This window comes from Crinia signifera, chromosome 1, assembly GCF_055691185.1.
Source record: "Crinia signifera chromosome 1, ASM5569118v1, whole genome shotgun sequence".
Taxonomy (NCBI): domain Eukaryota; kingdom Metazoa; phylum Chordata; class Amphibia; order Anura; family Myobatrachidae; genus Crinia; species Crinia signifera.
This window is the reverse complement of record NC_139217.1, coordinates 60,590,676-60,607,469: the sequence shown is the minus strand read 5'-3', so window position 1 is coordinate 60,607,469 and position 16,794 is coordinate 60,590,676. Positions and strand designations below refer to the sequence as shown.

The window sequence follows — 16,794 nt, the reverse complement described above, 5'->3', positions numbered from 1 at the left end:
TCTGCCTTGCCAGCTCCTGTACTGTCCCTTATAGATTCTTTATACTAACTATCTTTCTTTCCCTTAGCTTTCCTGTCTACCTAACTGTACTATCCCTCTCTCTCTATCTAGCTATATTAGTGAGTTAGTGGGCAGTAAGGAAGTGAGGTTAGCCTCGGGGACTTAACATGCCCCGTCCATCTAGGAGTGTGCGCCCCCCCGCCCGCCTGGCTGACGCGCTGGACTCACCCATAGCCGGGGCTGCCGCCGGGGCCTCTCCAGGCCCGCGGCGGGGCAGTCAGAGGAGTCCGGCGGGCGTCCAGCGGTCAGCGGCGAGTGCGTCACGTGGGCGCGGGTCCCACACTGATGACGCGGCCGGCGATCCCGGCGCGAGGCGCGCCATCGGGCGCCCGGCCGCAGCGAGAGCAGCAGGAGGGGGGAGATGAGGCAGGGGGGCTCGCAGCAACGCTGCGCGGGGCAACCAAAGAGCTTCTGGTGCCGGGAGAGGCGCCGCTGCGGGCGCTAGGCCGGCGGCGGTGCCTGACACAAGGCCACGCCATAATTTGGCAAGGGGGAGAGGCGCACATGGCGGGAGCCCTGCCCAGGCTGCAGGGCGCCCATCTGGCATCCCCATCCTGGCCAGCAGGCTGGCCAGGAGTAATGTGGAGGTTCTACCTGCCGCCCGCCCCTCCAATATACCAAGGCTGGCCAGTAGGTTGGCTGGGGGCGGGCGCAGGGCTAGTCAGGCAGGGGTACCAGCGGGGGCACAATTTGGGGACACTGGGGAGGTGGTGAATCCCCCCCCATCCCCGGCTAGATTGGGTATGTCCCCCTTACATTTAGCCAGGAGGCAGTGGCTGCGGAGAGCCAGGCTATTGCCTCGGCGCGCGGTCGGGGGAGGCACCTCAGGGGTTACAGGGTCGGGGGTGGCAGCCCAGCAGGCGCAGCAAGCAGGGGGGACTGGGCAGGCAGAAGACAGGTGGCGGCAGTTAGTGTCTGTGTTGGTCCCGCTACTCAGCCAGACTGCGCCGAGCTCTCCTTCCGGGGGGCCGCAAGCAAGTAGTTCCACTGCGCTGCTCCCCAGTGTGTCTCTTTCACAAAATGCTATGCCTACTCCAATGCCGGCTGTTCCCGTGGCTACGCCAACCGAGGAGGCGTCAACATCCAGCCCGATGATCGGTTCCGGGGGCACGTCCATCCCAGCGACCCAGACGATGGCAGTAGCGGTGGCAGGAACATCAGGTGGGTCAGCGCGTAAGGCGAAGCGGCGCAGGCGCAAGTCGCGTACCTCCTCCTCCTCCTCCGGGTCCAATTCCGTGACATCGGAGGAGGAGGGCGGTCATAGGTCGCGGCGGAGGCATCGGCATTCTAGACGCCGCCGTAGGTACTCCCGTTCCAACAGCGGGAGCTCGGGTTCACCACTTTTCCCAAAAGGAAACGTGGTGCGCTGCGATTATACGGCAGTATGCAGGGGTTTGCGCAGGAGCGTTCAGGAGCGAATCAATGAAGGAAAATTTGTGAGTTTCTTCACTATGACTGCGCAGGCTGAGAAGGACTATCGCGCTGCGAAGAAAAAGGGGGGTATAGGGGAGGCAGCGTATTGCACTTACCATAGATGGCAGGCGGGGCTCTTTATGTTCGCCGCATGCTATCTAGAGACCAGGCCGCAGGAACACATGAATATGGTGCGTTATATGCACATGATTCATGAAATGTTCATGTCGGATGGCGGCACAGCATGGAAATCGTATGATGAGGACTTCCGGCACAAACAGTCGGGGTCGGCCATCATATATTTCGGATGCAAAGACGTAGAGCTTTGGGTAGGCAAGAAGCCAGCGTCATCCGTTACGCCCCCTGCCCCTCCCTCTCCGGCTCCTCCCGCCCCTACGGCTGCGGGCGCTGTTGCTAGGCGACCCCTTCCCCCCTTTCGGAGTAGCGCGGGTGGAGCACCCGCGGGCAGATGTTTTGGCTTTAATGGGGTCGGCTGCAACCTGGGAAACCGCTGTAGATTTAAGCATTCCTGCGCTCGGTGTTGGGGACCTCACCCCGTCAGGGATTGCAACCGTGGCAGGCAGGGGGCCGCTCCGCCTAGGCCAGCCGCCGGAGGCGCTCCTCAGTAAGGCCCCCTCCCCGGTTCGGGTGGATCACATGGCCCAATGGCTGAACGATTACCCGGACAGACCTTGCGCGACTTTCTTGACAGACGGATTTCGTTTTGGCTTTCGCCTCCCCATTCGAGGCGTAGTTAACACGAAATCCCCCAGGAACCTCAAGTCAGCCATAGACATGCCCCTCGTAGTGCTGGAAAAGGTTGCTAAGGAAGTGAGGTTAGGGCGAATGGTAGGGCCTTTTGGGACTCCTCCGATCGGGGATTTGGTGCTCTCCCCGGTGGGGGTGGTCCCAAAAAAGGAGGCGGGTAAGTTTCGGCTTATTCAGCATTTGTCTCACCCGCCAGGCTCATCGGTGAACGACGCAATTCCTGAGGAGTTGTGCCGGGTCACTTATCAGTCTTTCGAGCAGGCTTTGGCTATCGTGCGAAATTTTGGCGCGGGGGCGTTGCTGGCGAAGATTGATGTTGAGTCGGCCTTCCGCCTGCTTCCATTGCATCCGGACTCGTTCCGGTTCATGGGCTTCCGGCTACCCACGGGTTTCTACGTGGATAGGTGCCTGCCCATGGGCTGCTCGATATCTTGCGCTTATTTCGAGCGTTTTAGCACTTTCTTGCACTGGTGCGCGCAGAAGGAGTCGGGGGAGTGGGGCCTGGCACATTACCTTGACGACTTTCTATGCGTGGGCCCGGCCGGGTCCTCACGTTGCGCGGCACTGTTGGGTGTTGTACAGCGGCTGTTTGAGTTTTTTGGGGTGCCCATAGCAGTGGAAAAGACGGAGGGGCCAGTTACCCGCCTATCATTCCTTGGGATAGAAATCGATACGCTGGCCGGCTGCTGCAGGCTTCCCCTTGATAAGCTTGAACGGCTGCAAGGGGTGGTCTCAGTGGCTTTGTGCGCGGGTAAGCTTCAGTTGCGCCAGCTTCAGTCGCTACTTGGCTTGCTGCATTTTGCTTGCAGAGTGATCCCGATGGGTCGGGTTTTCTGCAGAAAACTCGAACGCGCCATGGCAGGGATCCGGCATCCGTTGCATTTCGTGCGTTTATCTGCGGAGCTAAAGAGGGATCTCAAAATATGGAGTTCCTTTTTAGAACAGTTCAATGGGGTATTGATATGGCCGGCTCCTCGGCGTAGCAGTGCCCAATTGGAATTGTTCACGGATGCTGCTGGAGGGATTGGTTTTGGGGCCTACCTGCACGGGTCATGGTGCGCGGCGCCATGGCCCGTGGAGTGGGTCGCAGAGGGCCTTACGCGCAATTTGCTGTTGCTTGAATTATTTCCCATTGTGGTGGCCCTTGAGCTATGGGGGGATAGACTAAGGAATTCCTGCATAGTTTTTTGGTGCGATAACCTGGGGGTGGTTCAGGCGATAAACCGTCAGGGCTCCTCCTCGCTCCCTGTATTGAGGTTGTTGTCTCGCTTAGTCTTGCGGTGCTTGCTGTTAAACATCCAATTCACTGCCAAGCATGTGCCGGGGGTGGAGAATTCGATCGCGGATGCTTTATCTAGGGGGGATTGGGCCCGTTTTCACACCTTGGCCCCCGATGCAGACATCGTTGGTGAGTCATGTCCCCCTTATGTTTGGCAGATGATCAGGCCGGCATGGAGGGCTTAGCCATGCGGGCCATCGCACCAAGGACTCTGAGATGCTACCAAGAAGGGTGGCAGGAGTGGGAGCAATTCAGGCTCTCCTCCGAGCAGGCAGGTAAGGCGCCCAGGGCGGCTATGGTGGCTTTTGTTTGGCACCTGTATTCTTTGAATTTCTCTGTTGCCGCGGTTAGGCGGGTGTTGTCCGGGGTCTCCTTTTTCTCATCCTTGTATGGTCGTGCTGACCCATCTAAGTCTTTTCTAGTTTCTAGAGCATTGAGGGGTTGGCAACGGGCCACTCCGGCAGTCTCCGACCGAAGGCGGCCTATTGATATTGCACTGCTCCCACCGCTGCTGGGTGCCCTCCGGGACGTTTGCTACCCTCGCTACGAGGTCCTACTGTTCCGGTTGGCATACGCAATGGCATATCATGGGGCCTTTAGGATTGGGGAGCTGGTGGCGCCGTCCAGGAATGCCCCGTCGCCTTTGGACGTGACCGATGTGGTGGTCCAAAGGGATTCTGTATTGTGTCATATGCGACGGTCCAAGACGGACCAGACTGGGAGGGGGCGGTGGCTGTCGTTGCTCCCAGGTACGGCGGAAGGGGTGTGCCCGGTGGAGATGGCCTTGGCCTTTCAACAGGTGCGCCCCGACCGCCCGGGTGCGTGGTTGATGCATGAGGACGGGTCACCGCTCACTAGGTACCAGTTCTGCCATGTCCTGGGCCGGGCGCTGGGGGCCTTGGGCCTCGATCCAAAGGAGTTTGGGTCTCATTCCTTTAGGATCGGGGCTGCTACGTCTGCAGCTGCGGGGGGCCGCTCTGACACAGAGATTCAGTCTCTGGGCCGATGGCGCTCCGCAGTCTTTCGCAGGTACATTCGGCCAACTCTCTCTGTCACTTTGCCGGATCATGGTTCACTGGATGCATAAGCACTCGTCAACCTACTGTGGGGGTCTTGAGGTGTGTTCACATTTCCCCCGGGGGCACAATTTGGCTGATCCCTAATTTGTCATGGCGTAACTGATAGTTTACTCCGGGGGTTTGTGTGTTTTGTGCCTCAAGATCTGGTGCCATGGTCCAAAAAACTTTATCTTTTCTCCCCCCTCTTGTATGCGTGTTTTTCAGTTTGCATTGTTCGGAATGGTCTTAATGTATTGTACCCTGTTGCAGGTCGGCAGGATGTCAGGAGCGTGTGGGTCATAGGCCATTCTTTCGTGTATTGGGCCTCAAGGTCGCCGGTGGCCTCGGATGTGTGCATGTATCCGGAAGCGAGTATTGTGCGATGGTTGGGTGTGAGAGGCATGCGCTGGTGTGCCTTGCAGGAACAGCTGTTGAGGGCCATGCAGAGCTACGGCACTCCCAGGGTGCTGATCATCCATTTAGGCGGCAATGATGTGGGGCAATGCACGACCCTGGAGTTACGGTCCCTCATCATCAGGGATTTTCATATTGTTGCGCAGGCATGGCCGGCTTGTAAACTGGTCTGGTCAAATATGATTCCCAGGCGTGTCTGGAGATCGGCACGATCTTGCCCGCGGGTGGATAGCTCTCGTAAAAAAGTAAATACAGCTGTGGAGCGATATGTGTTGGCAAGTGGGGGGGGTGTCATCCGACATGATGGCATCGTTTTCCAGAGAGCAGAGCTGTATAGGGCGGATGGCGTGCACCTGAGCACGGAGGGCATGGCAATGTTTTTAGAGGATCTGTTTTTGTTTTTGAGGAATCAGTGCTGAGCGTTGTTATTGTTGGTGGCGGTGCTGCGGCTTAGGGCCTAGCTTGGCGGTAAAGAACGGTCAACTGTGTTGATGGAATGTGTGTACATTAGTGGGTGCGCTCTCCAGGCATCGATTGTCACGAGCCATACTTCTATGCACGGAAGATGGCTGCCTCCACCGACACCGGTGGTTGGCTGGGAGAGTTGGTCACCAGCGGTGTGTGAATGTTATGGTGACCCTACCCACCCCCTTTTTCTTTGATATGACCGTTCTTTAGTGCCGCCACCAATATTATAGTCTTTAGTTTGTTGTCAAAATAAATTTGACATTCGTTATTTTGAAACGCCAGCACTTGTGTCCGTGTCGTTATTTATAGATAAGTGTAGTTTAAGTTAAGTGTTAAGGGTTTAAGCATGAAGGTACCGATGGTGAATTTAAGGAACACCGATGGCTGATTAAGCTAGAGGTGACATAAATCACTGAAGGGGCTTATCATGCTGGCTTGATGAACAGAGAGGGGAAGGGCTGCGTCTGGCAGCCAATGGGGGCAGTGGGAGGACTTAGAGGGGAGAGAAGGGTCTGCTGACCAGAGAGTGACTTCCTCTCTGGGAATTTTTCCCCCCCCACCCATCCCTATTTTCTGTCTCTATTTCTTCTTTGGGCGGCGGTAAAGAACGGTCAACTGTGTTGATGGAATGTGTGTACATTAGTGGGTGCGCTCTCCAGGCATCGATTGTCACGAGCCATACTTCTATGCACGGAAGATGGCTGCCTCCACCGACACCGGTGGTTGGCTGGGAGAGTTGGTCACCAGCGGTGTGTGAATGTTATGGTGACCCTACCCACCCCCTTTTTCTTTGATCTGACCGTTCTTTAGTGCCGCCACCAATATTATAGTCTTTAGTTTGTTGTCAAAATAAATTTGACATTCGTTATTTTGAAACGCCAGCACTTGTGTCCGTGTCGTTATTTATAGATAAGTGTAGTTTAAGTTAAGTGTTAAGGGTTTAAGCATGAAGGTACCGATGGTGAATTTATGGGATATTTTACATTTGCTTGCTATCCACGTGGACTACGATTGGGAACAGTGACTTGTGGCAGGCGCAGTGGAGAGAAGCTATCCGTCTGTGCTGAAGCATGGTGAGGGTATACAGCGTGTGTTCAATCATTCCCTAATACTGCAGCATTTACAGTGTATTTTTACTTCCTAGTGTTATCTCTGCAGAACATCAGCAAATTTCTAATGTTCCCTGTAATTCTTTTTAGTCTGCAAAGTGTTCTATTGGCCGGACATGACTCTCAGGGACTTGCTGTACAATGTGCTGCAGGCTCAGCTTACAGTACCACAGTTGCCAACATTCGTATAGGATTTCCGGGGGCCCTTTGTTGCAGGACAGGTGCACATACATGATGTGTGCTCCCGTAATTACAGGCAAGACAGAGTGCAATATTAATGTACAGCGGTCTTAGAAAATGTGCATACAGCATACCTCCCAACTGTCACGATTTCAGCGGGAAAGTCCCGATATTCGGGGACGTTCCCGCGTCCCGCCCGGGGCCGCCATTGTCCCGCGGTGGGGGGGAGACAGTTGGGAGCCCCCCCAGCTTGCCGAGAATAGACGCTGTGCGCATGCGCACAGCGTCTATTCAGCGCCGACGAGCGGCGAAAACGGGGGCGTGGCCGGAGTTCGCGTCACCCCGTGAGGCCACGCCCCTTTTTTGACGCCACGCCCCCTTTTCGGGAGCTTGCGCGACTTCGCCGCGCGAACGTCCCGACCTCCCAACTTCAAAAGTTGGGAGGTAAGCATACAGTGACCACATGTGTTAGCCCATCCCATATCAACCCAGCAGGTTTTGGGGCTGACCAGTGTGGAAAAGCTCCAGAGGGGGGGGGGGGGGGGGGGCTGCAGCACAGTTCAAAATTCAAATAGAGGAGCCACACTGACTGCCACCAACTGCAATTCCAAACTGACTCACTGGCAGTTGCTGGGGTTTCCCTATTTGAATTTTGAGTTTTGCCTGAGCCCTGCCTCTGGAACGCCATTTGATATCATGCAAGACAGTGTTTGATTACCATCCAGCCACTTCCCCTTCAAACACATTGTCAGCGCTGAACTCACCATGTTTAGGTACAGTGGGCCTTATTCTAGTTCACTCTTTCTGACAAAATCCTTCTTAGATGGACAAAACCATGTGCACTGCAGGTGGGGCAGATGTAAAATATGTGTTACAAAACTCGGCAGGGCTCTGGGTGGTATGACTATAGGTCAGGCGTGAGCCCGTAGCTGGGACCGCTGTTTAGGACGGCCACAGCGAAACCTACACTGACTCTGTTGAGTCCCCCGGGCAGATGGAATACCCCTGCAAGTGCTAGGCTTCGCCTGTAGCCGCTGTGTTCGACAGAGCCAGTTAGGCCGGCTCTGACCCCGATGCAGCCAGGTGTTACGTAATGACAAGGGGTGAGCGATCGCCAGGGGGTATCTCAAAAGGATGACTGGCTAAGGGACCTAGCTGGAAGAGACCCCTGACTAACCGACACCAGGCCAAGGACGGGGATCGCGACCCAGTCGCAGACAACAGAGATACAAAGGGGAATCTCAGAATGGGGGCACACCTAGACAAGTGATTCCCCAAAGCCGGGTGCAGATGAAGAGGGGTACACCCCTGCCTAACGGGAGCTAGGGCGACAGATGATCACAGAACAGGAGGAACAGCTGAGAGAAAGACACCAAAGAATAAAGACGGGCCCCACGGCGGGGGAAGGCCACGGCGGACAAATGAATAGCAAAAGATAGAAACACCGGGCTCCAAAGGAGCACTTACGTGACCCACAAGCAGATGGGAAATGTGGATCAGACGCAGGCACTGGCCTAGGACAGGATATCCTCAGGAGCCGGCTGGGCAGCAGGGAACCAGGAGAGCAAAGAAGCTAGCACGAACAGAGCTGGAAAGATAGCTCCAGGGACCGGGTACAAGCTTATGCTTAACTAAAGCAAAGAACTATAACCGGCGTCTGTGCCCAGCAGACGCCGGCTATTTATCCGAGAATCGCGCCGCCTGACGTCACTCAGGCGCGCGCGTGTTCCCCGTCTAACGGGCGGAAGTTCGGGGATGTTGCCAGGCAACGCCCCGACGCCCGTCCTCAGAGCGAGGCTTGGGACGCTGCCTAGCAACGCCCCCCGCCTCCAGCCTCCGTGCCGCAGCTGCTGTCCGTCCGGGTGCAGCAGATCCCGGACGGCGGTATGTAACAATATGCAAAGAGAATTAGATTTGAGTGAGTTATTTTGTTTCTGTGCAGAGTAAATACTGACTGCTTTAATTTTACACTGCAATATAGATCTCACTTTGAAGTAAAACCCCAGCCAAATCTAATTCTCTCTGCACAAGTAACATCTGCCCCACCTGCAGTGCACATGGTTTTGTCCATCTAAGAAGGATTTTGTCAGAAAGAGTGAACTAGAATAAGGCCCAGTATGTGAGGATGTTAACTAGTGTCCAGGTTTGTATTTTGTTCTCAGCCCAAGTCGGCCAAGAGCTAATTGGTTGTGTCAGTGAGGCTAGTACCAATGGGACTGGCAGGTGGGAATGCATATGTACAAGGAAAGGGTCACTTATAGTTGTATGTCGTCTGTGATTACTGTTTGCTTACTCTTCAATCTAAGTAGCCCAGCATGAAGGGAGACAACCCTCCAGCAGAGCCTGACAATCCAGAAGCATCAGATCCTGACAATCCATGATCCACATCTACAACGCTTTCCTCCTATGTGTTCTTGCAGCTTTACCACAGCTGCTCAGTTGCTGTTGGCCACATTCTAGAATGCTAGGCCCTGTTTGGAAAGGGATTGGTACTGTTCACCTCCTGACCAGGGCCGGCGCCACCACTAGGCAAATCTAGGCATTTGCCTAGGGCGCCGGCCACTGGAGGGCGGCATTTCGCCCCCCCCCCCCGTTCCGCGGGGGTACCTGTCCTGCGGCTGTGTATATAAAGCTTGCGGCGGCAGCGGGGGGTCCGTGCTGTCAAGAAATAACGAGCGCTATCCGCCTGGCTACGCGGAAGCGCTTCTGTTGTGGAAACACTGGCCGCACACTGATTGGCTGAGATTCAGCCAATCAGCGTGCGCCGTGCGGCCAGTGTTTTCACAACAGAAGCGCTTCCGCATAGCCAGGCGGATAGCGCTCGTTATTTCTTGACTGCAGGGACCCCCCGCCGCCGCAAGCTTTATATACACAGCCGCAGGACAGGTACACCCCCCCCCCCGGCACCAGGGCGCCCCCACCCCGACTCGCCTGGGGCGCTCCGGTGCCTTGCACCGGCCCTGCTCCTGACAGCTCTAATAAAACAGCAAGACCAATATTAGCATTCACATTTAAGAAATATTCCTATGTCTCTTTTCAACAATGATTACAGCACGTCCCAATATTATAATATGTACTACAAAAACTTGTACTACATGTTACCAGGCCAGAGAGTAATGTAATGTAAAGGTTATTATGCTGACGCTCCCAGGGATAAATGTACACATGGGGCGGGATGTTCTAACATCTGCTGCCCATTATCGCCCCCCTTCGCCGGCCACTGCATTCTTAATGACTGCATGTGCTCTAACATATGCGATCATTAACGCAAGGGACAGCTCTTGCGATACGAGCTGTCCCTTGTGATGCGGTGCTGGACTTCCGGGTCTGTGACCCGGGAGTCCATCTGCGCACGTGCAGAGCATGGCGCCGGCCGCAGGGCATGCTGGGAGGGATCCATGACGGATCCCTCACACAGCGCTGCGGTAAGAAGCCCATAGGCTGCCACTGCGGAGGGGCCATAGAGCATACAGAAATGCAGTAAAAACCCAGATAACGGGGTTTTTACCGCATTTCTGCTTTAGAGAATCTCCCCCATGGAGAGATGTCTAAAAGAGAGAGATAAAGTATATAATAATAAGCTCTTGTGCTTTCTCAAACACAGCCAGTAAAATGGCAGAAGCTGATTGATTAATACTTTGTTTTTCTGTTTATCGGACTCCAAGTCTCTCAAACCTCCCCCTTTCATTTCTGTTATCATTGGGCAAAAAACATTATGAAGCAGATCCCCTTATTAGTGGCGTAACTAAAATTTGTGCGCCCTTCACTAAAAAAAAAAAAAGTTAAATCCCCTAACAGGACTGCTGCCATTTCCAGGTCTGTTGCTGCTCTGCTGCCGGCCTACTGGGACCAGCAGATCCTGATACGGGCAATAGGCTGTGTGTATAGTATATCCAATAGGTGCCGGGGGGCAGTGGCTCAGCTCAGCCTGAGCCAGTGAGTGGTGTAGCCTCTGGGACGCATGACCGACCGTGATTCATGTGCATGTCCGAGGGGGCAGTGGCGAGTGATAACAGGAATCATGATGAAGGTGGCGGCTCTCATCACTCGCTGCTGCCTGCTCGGCCATGCTGCTGTAATAGGTGGGGCCTCGCAGACCTAGTGACAAATACGGCCCTGGTGCACACCCCTTTGTTCATAGGGCCAAATGCACTAAGCTTTAAAAGTGATAAAAATAGAGACTTGAAAAATATCAGTCAGGAGCTGATTGGTTGGTTATTTATCCCTCTCCATTTTATCACTTTTGAAGCTTAGTGCATCCTTACTGCATCCTTACCACAGCCTTACTAATTTCTTGAAATGCCGTAAAAGATTGTCCTACAGTACCTATCCTTCAAATCAGGGCTGGCCAAACCAGTCCTTGAGATCTACCAACGGTCATCGTTTTCCAAATCCCCTAGCTGGTGCACAACTGTAGTCATTACCAACTGTCACATGACCCAAATCACCTAGCTGGTGCACAGCTGTAGACATAACCAACTGTCACATGACCCAAATCACCTAGCTGGTGCACAGCTGTAGTCATTACTAACTGTCACATGACCCAAATCACCTAGCTGGTGCACAGCTGCAGTTATTACTAACTGTCACATTTCCCAGGTCACCTAGCTGGTGCACAGCTGTAGTCATTACTAACTGTCACATTTTCAAACCTGCTGCATTCATTCCTACTATAGATCCACAGGTTGCCTGATATACATGGGCTGTTGGTAGATCTTGAGGACAGGTTTGGCCACCCCTGCTCCAAATAATGAATTAATATCTAGCACAGGAGCTGTCTGACCTTCACTGCGCTTCGTTCCCTATCTTTGCTAGAGTAGAGTAACATTCATCTGGCAGGGCCACTGAGACACACGGCAGGCCCAAGCTTGTGGCCAATTCTGGGAGTGATTCTGCTTCACAGACGACTTCTGTCTACAAGCCTAATACTGGTACTTGTAGAGGAAGAAAAAGGTACTAGAGCAGGCATTCCCAACCACGGTCCTCAAGGCACACCAACAGTGCAGGTTTTAGTGATATCCAGGCTTCAGCACAGATGGTTTAATCAGAATCCCTCAGATACTAATTAAGTCACCTGTGCTCAAGCCTGGATATCTACAAAACCTGCACTGTTGGTGTGCCTTGAGGACCGTGGTTAGGAATGCCTGTACTAGAGAGTACTTTTTTCTTCCTCTACAAGTACTAGTTATTTTTACTCTCTGGGGAGCACCTCCACCCATTATAAAATGTACCCAGGTACTGTACTTCATTGTAACTATTGTGGATTTACAGATTGTAGATGTGTCCACATACATCTTTGCTATTTTTCTCAATATGGCATAACACTTTTTTTGTAGCAAGTAGATGGATTCTAAAGGCGTGACAAATTGTGCCATACATGGCACAATAAAACAAAGATGTACAGTATGTGGACACATCTGTATATTGTGATTCTGATCTTAGTGCGACAGGCTTGTGCACCGGTGCTTTCCCACTTCCCCATTCCCTCCCGTACAATCCTAGTACTGGGTAATTAGTCAAACATACAGAAAATGACAGAGGACATAGTGATCTACAGGACAATAACAGATAAACTAACAACTGTACAAATAATTCCTACCGGCAGATTATGTATTTACACAGAGACTACAAGGGCTCTGTGCGCAAGAGCTTCCACTCTACAGGTGACGGAATACAGTCAAATTATTCAATATGCCTTCACCATTTACAGTACTACTGTGAATACTAAACATGAGAAATATGTCATTTACTTTTATGTTCAGAGATCTTTGTCAAATCGATTCTCTATGTGAAATGTGCTTATCACCCCATGCTGACATTCTAGGAATGTTTCCAGCTTCCCGATTACAGACATCAGACCAAACAATAAGAACCTTGCTGGGCTTCATACTCTATATTCGAAATATACACATAAACTTTACCCTTCCACTGCATAAACTAGCTGGTTCTCCGACCCCTTGCCTGTTTACATCCTGCTATCTAGCCACCACCCACTTGCTTGCACCTCTTGTAATCTGTCTGTCTCCCGTTCCTACTAGATTGTAAACTCTCACGAGCAGGGCCCTCTTCCCTCCTGTTGTCAAAGCTCACTTCTCTTCACATGTCACTCACAGCTCTCCTATACTCAAACACTCAGTGACCATCTTCGTCGACATACTCATCTCCGTCATTGGCCTTAAGCCTCTAGTTGTATGTTGATTGAGTCCTCACTACTTACATTTCTGCTGTAATGTGTATTGAATTGTGGCGCTCTTTATTTGTAATCTATTTTTGTTACTTTTTCAATGTTATGCCAAGTTTTGTTTCCCTGTACTGTTCCTTTGTTAGGCGCTGCGAAACACTTGTGGCGCCTTATAAATAAAATTATAATAATAATAATAATAATAATAATAATAATAATAAACCAATTATATTTCAGCCATGGCAGATTAACGACTGTGGAGAATCGGCTCAGTAATTCGATCACAAATATTTATTTGATATTTAAAGTAAATACAAAATGTATCATATAACAACAAGCAAACAGGAATGACAGAATTATTCCACCGTTACCTACATTTTCTTGACACAAGCATTAGGTCGACAATGGGAAGGTCAATAGTAAAAAACGTCTACTAAGTTCTTCACTTTTTTTGTCCCGAATGTTGACATACTATTTTATTCTCCCACCACGCCGTAGTGGATGATAGGGCATTAAATACCGCCCGTCGGCACATGCCAGCTCCCCAAAAAAATCATGTCGACATTTTGACTGTTGACTTACCTATTGTCAATCTTCCAACCCTGTCAACTTCGGCCATGTCAACCTATTCAATGTGTGGATCTAAGCCATGTTGGCCATCGGCAGTCGACGCAATGCATGTCGACCTAAATAGAGTTGATGTATTGACCGTATTCCCCCAGTGGACACAGAGGGAGAATACAATAGTGTGCCAAGCTCAGCGAGGCACCACGTCCGAGCGCTCACCATGCGAGGGGCACAGCACACTTATACGTTGTCCACATCGACCTATGTCAACATAGACACACAAAAATGAAAAACTCATGTTGACCTTTTCCCTTGTCGACCTTTTTTCATGGCGACCTATTGGCCATGTTGCCATTTTGACTGTCGACCTATTGACCCAAACCCCTTTCAGCCACTTGTTTTCACCTTGCAATGTAAATGTAATATAGAAGCGCATTATGGCCACCGCGCTCAGCAGTAGTGCAGCAGATTGTTAGTATATAGCACAGTGAATATTCATGTTTGTAACAATAAAAAAAAAAACACATTTAAAAACCAATGTAATAAAAATCTGCTGCTCAAGGGGGGCGGGGTTGGGGGGCTCCAGTGATATCCGTGTACTGTGCCCCAAGATTTCTGGTGCCGGCCCTGGCAATGGAAGAAACCTTATGCCAAACATTTCTATATAACTTTAAGAAATTAAAAAAAGAAACATATTTGGCTCCCATATGTCCGAACACTGTCAACATGAAAGAAGCCCTCCGGAAATGTTTCCAATCTACAAAATGGTATAATCTGGAAGTGCTAAATGCCAATGCTCCATTATAATCTTGATCTAATATGATGCGATCTCAAAAATATTTACCTGGCGTAACTGAAAAAAATAAAATAGGCGGTTCAGATCAGGAAGTTTAAATCAGGCGGTTCAGATCAGGAAGTTTAAATCAGGCGGTTCAGATCAGGAAGTTTAAATCAGGCGGTTCAGATCAGGAATTTAAAATCAGGCGGTTCAGATCAGGAAGTTTAATACAATTCAATAGACACTAGCATACAACTGTACACAGTGAATTGTTGTCTAACTTGTCTCACACTGTCATCAAAAACTTAAAAAAAAAATGAAATTGTAACTTGCAAACCCCTTGATTGTTTTTATTCTCCTGGCGGTATTATAAAGCATAAGGTGAGTTGCATGATATTTTTACATACATGCACATCTCAGATCACAGATGTACTATGCATTGAAAGTTGTTAAAGCATTAGCCCCTAACTTCCATGTGTTTAAAAAGAGACAGGAGCTGGTTGGTTGTTACTTTATCTCTCTCCCTCAATTTCCTTCATAGCGCCGCCACCGACCCCGCCCTCTGAACCAGAATCGGTCCCTTAGTACATCTGAGACATACATAAATCACCCGTTACCCACAAGTGTGGGGGAATAGGAATTTCTGGGAGACTCTCACATTTCTTCTGGCATCCTGGGAGAGTAGATCCTCTCCTGGATCCCGCCCACTTCCCCTGTTAAGTGTAAGGGGAGGGGCTGAGATGACACCATACACTACAGTTTACTCAATGGTACCCCTGCCCCCACTGCGTAATGCAAAATTATAGCAGTGGGTATCCGTCAGGGTGAAATCATGGAGTCACACTTCTGCAGCCACCACCTGTTCATAGTCATACCCATCCAGATCTGCATGAGAAAGTTGCTTAAAATGGTGCAAAGATCTTTCCAGTTTGATAATCAATACTTCCTTTCTTTTGTTATTTAAATAGCCCATTTCTACTTTGCAGTGGTATCCTGTCACCTGCCACCTGCCACTACCTTTGCCTCTGTGACAACCAACATGCCCATTAATATCAGCCATTATTTCAGGGCAAGACATTTTCCCCTGACGCAGAGTTCTTCTGACTCCATAGATCACAACTTACCTACTTTAAAAATGTAGACCCTTTGAGATATGCTTATTCCCAGAGGTGTAACTCTGGGAGGCAATGGAGTCATCTGCTGCCAGGCTCCTGCTCCCAAGGGGGCACCTCTCCTCAACTTTTGAATCAGATAATTGAAAACAGTTGATTTTGCTTCTGTGGCTGACTCCCCCCTCCTAACATCATTTTTGCAAGTGTCACACCCTGTATTAGAACCATTGACCTGTTTAACTGGAGACAGACACCTTACTGATTGAGCTATTTGGGGGCACCAATATATATCTTACCTCCAGGAAGCTGGGACAAGCCTACCCCACTGTCTCTTCCTGTAATAACATGAGATCGCTGTGCCAATTACCTTGTGCCACTTCTATTGACAGAAAAAAAAGTAACACAAATTGGAGAATTTTTTTTTTTTAATGAAATGATTTGTTTAAAGAAGTTGGGAGCTGAAATGGTCACAGCCCAGAACAGTCCCAACTCCTTTATGTTATCGATGCACTGAGTGCCTGCGTATACTGTATGCTAGTCTGGAGGCGTTCTGCAAAACAAGTCTCTAGCTGCAGACATAAAAACAGTGTAAGGTTTTGCATACACCTCCATTGTGGTTCCAGTCTAGTATTGCATCAGTTTCATGCTCCTGGGTCTAGAAGTGAGAGCACAGTACTGTATGCATTGCATAAGAGTACATTGGGTTAATAAACATCTGTAATTGTCACCTTAACAATGTACTGTATATCCAGTATCCATGTGACACATAGGTCTACATTCTTACCTTATCTTGGAATATTGTCATCCAACATCCCAGGAAAAACCTCACAGCCAAACTGTCCCATAAGTTTGTAAGAGAAGCGAAGCCCTTTAATTCTGTAAATCCTGTAAAAGATTCCAGCCACAGTGACAGCGAATGTGTTCTCTGGTGAAGAACGAGACTACAAGTTGCAGATGATGAAGTTTTCCCTGCTACACTAAACCCCACTCCTTTTCACCGCCACTTGCCAAGATTGCTAATTTGAAGCAACTGTAACTTTGTACAATAAGCCTGTCTCCCCGGAGAGACTGGTTCTCTGCTATAGGAGCAAACTCGTTACAGTATCTCCCCCCTTCTATCCAGCAACAACATACTGGAGAGGACTAGGTTTTTTTATGTGATAAAGGGCCTTATTCTAGTTCTCTTTCTGACAAATTCCTTCTTAGATGGACAAAACCATGTGCACTGCAGGTGGGGCAGATGTTACTTGTGCAGAGAGAATTAGATTTGGGTGGGGTTTTGTTTCAAAGTGAGATCTATATTGCAGTGGAAAAATAAAGCAGCCAGTATTTACCCTGCACAGAAACAAAATAACTCACCCAAATCTAATTCTCTCTGCACAGGTTACATCTGCCCCACCTGCAGTG

The 16,794-nt window shown here is 50.5% G+C and overlaps 1 protein-coding gene across 1 annotated transcript in view; it reads right to left on the bottom strand.

Moving 5' to 3' along the window:
- Nucleotides 1–16,405, bottom strand: part of C1QTNF7 (C1q and TNF related 7) — an 89,868-nt gene extending 73,463 nt beyond the window's left edge. The window contains exon 1 of the mRNA XM_083156209.1: nt 16,172–16,405. The gene's annotated coding sequence lies outside the window, so the exon portion shown is untranslated. The remainder of the gene's footprint in view (nt 1–16,171) is intronic.
- Nucleotides 16,406–16,794: the final 389 nt, after the last annotated feature.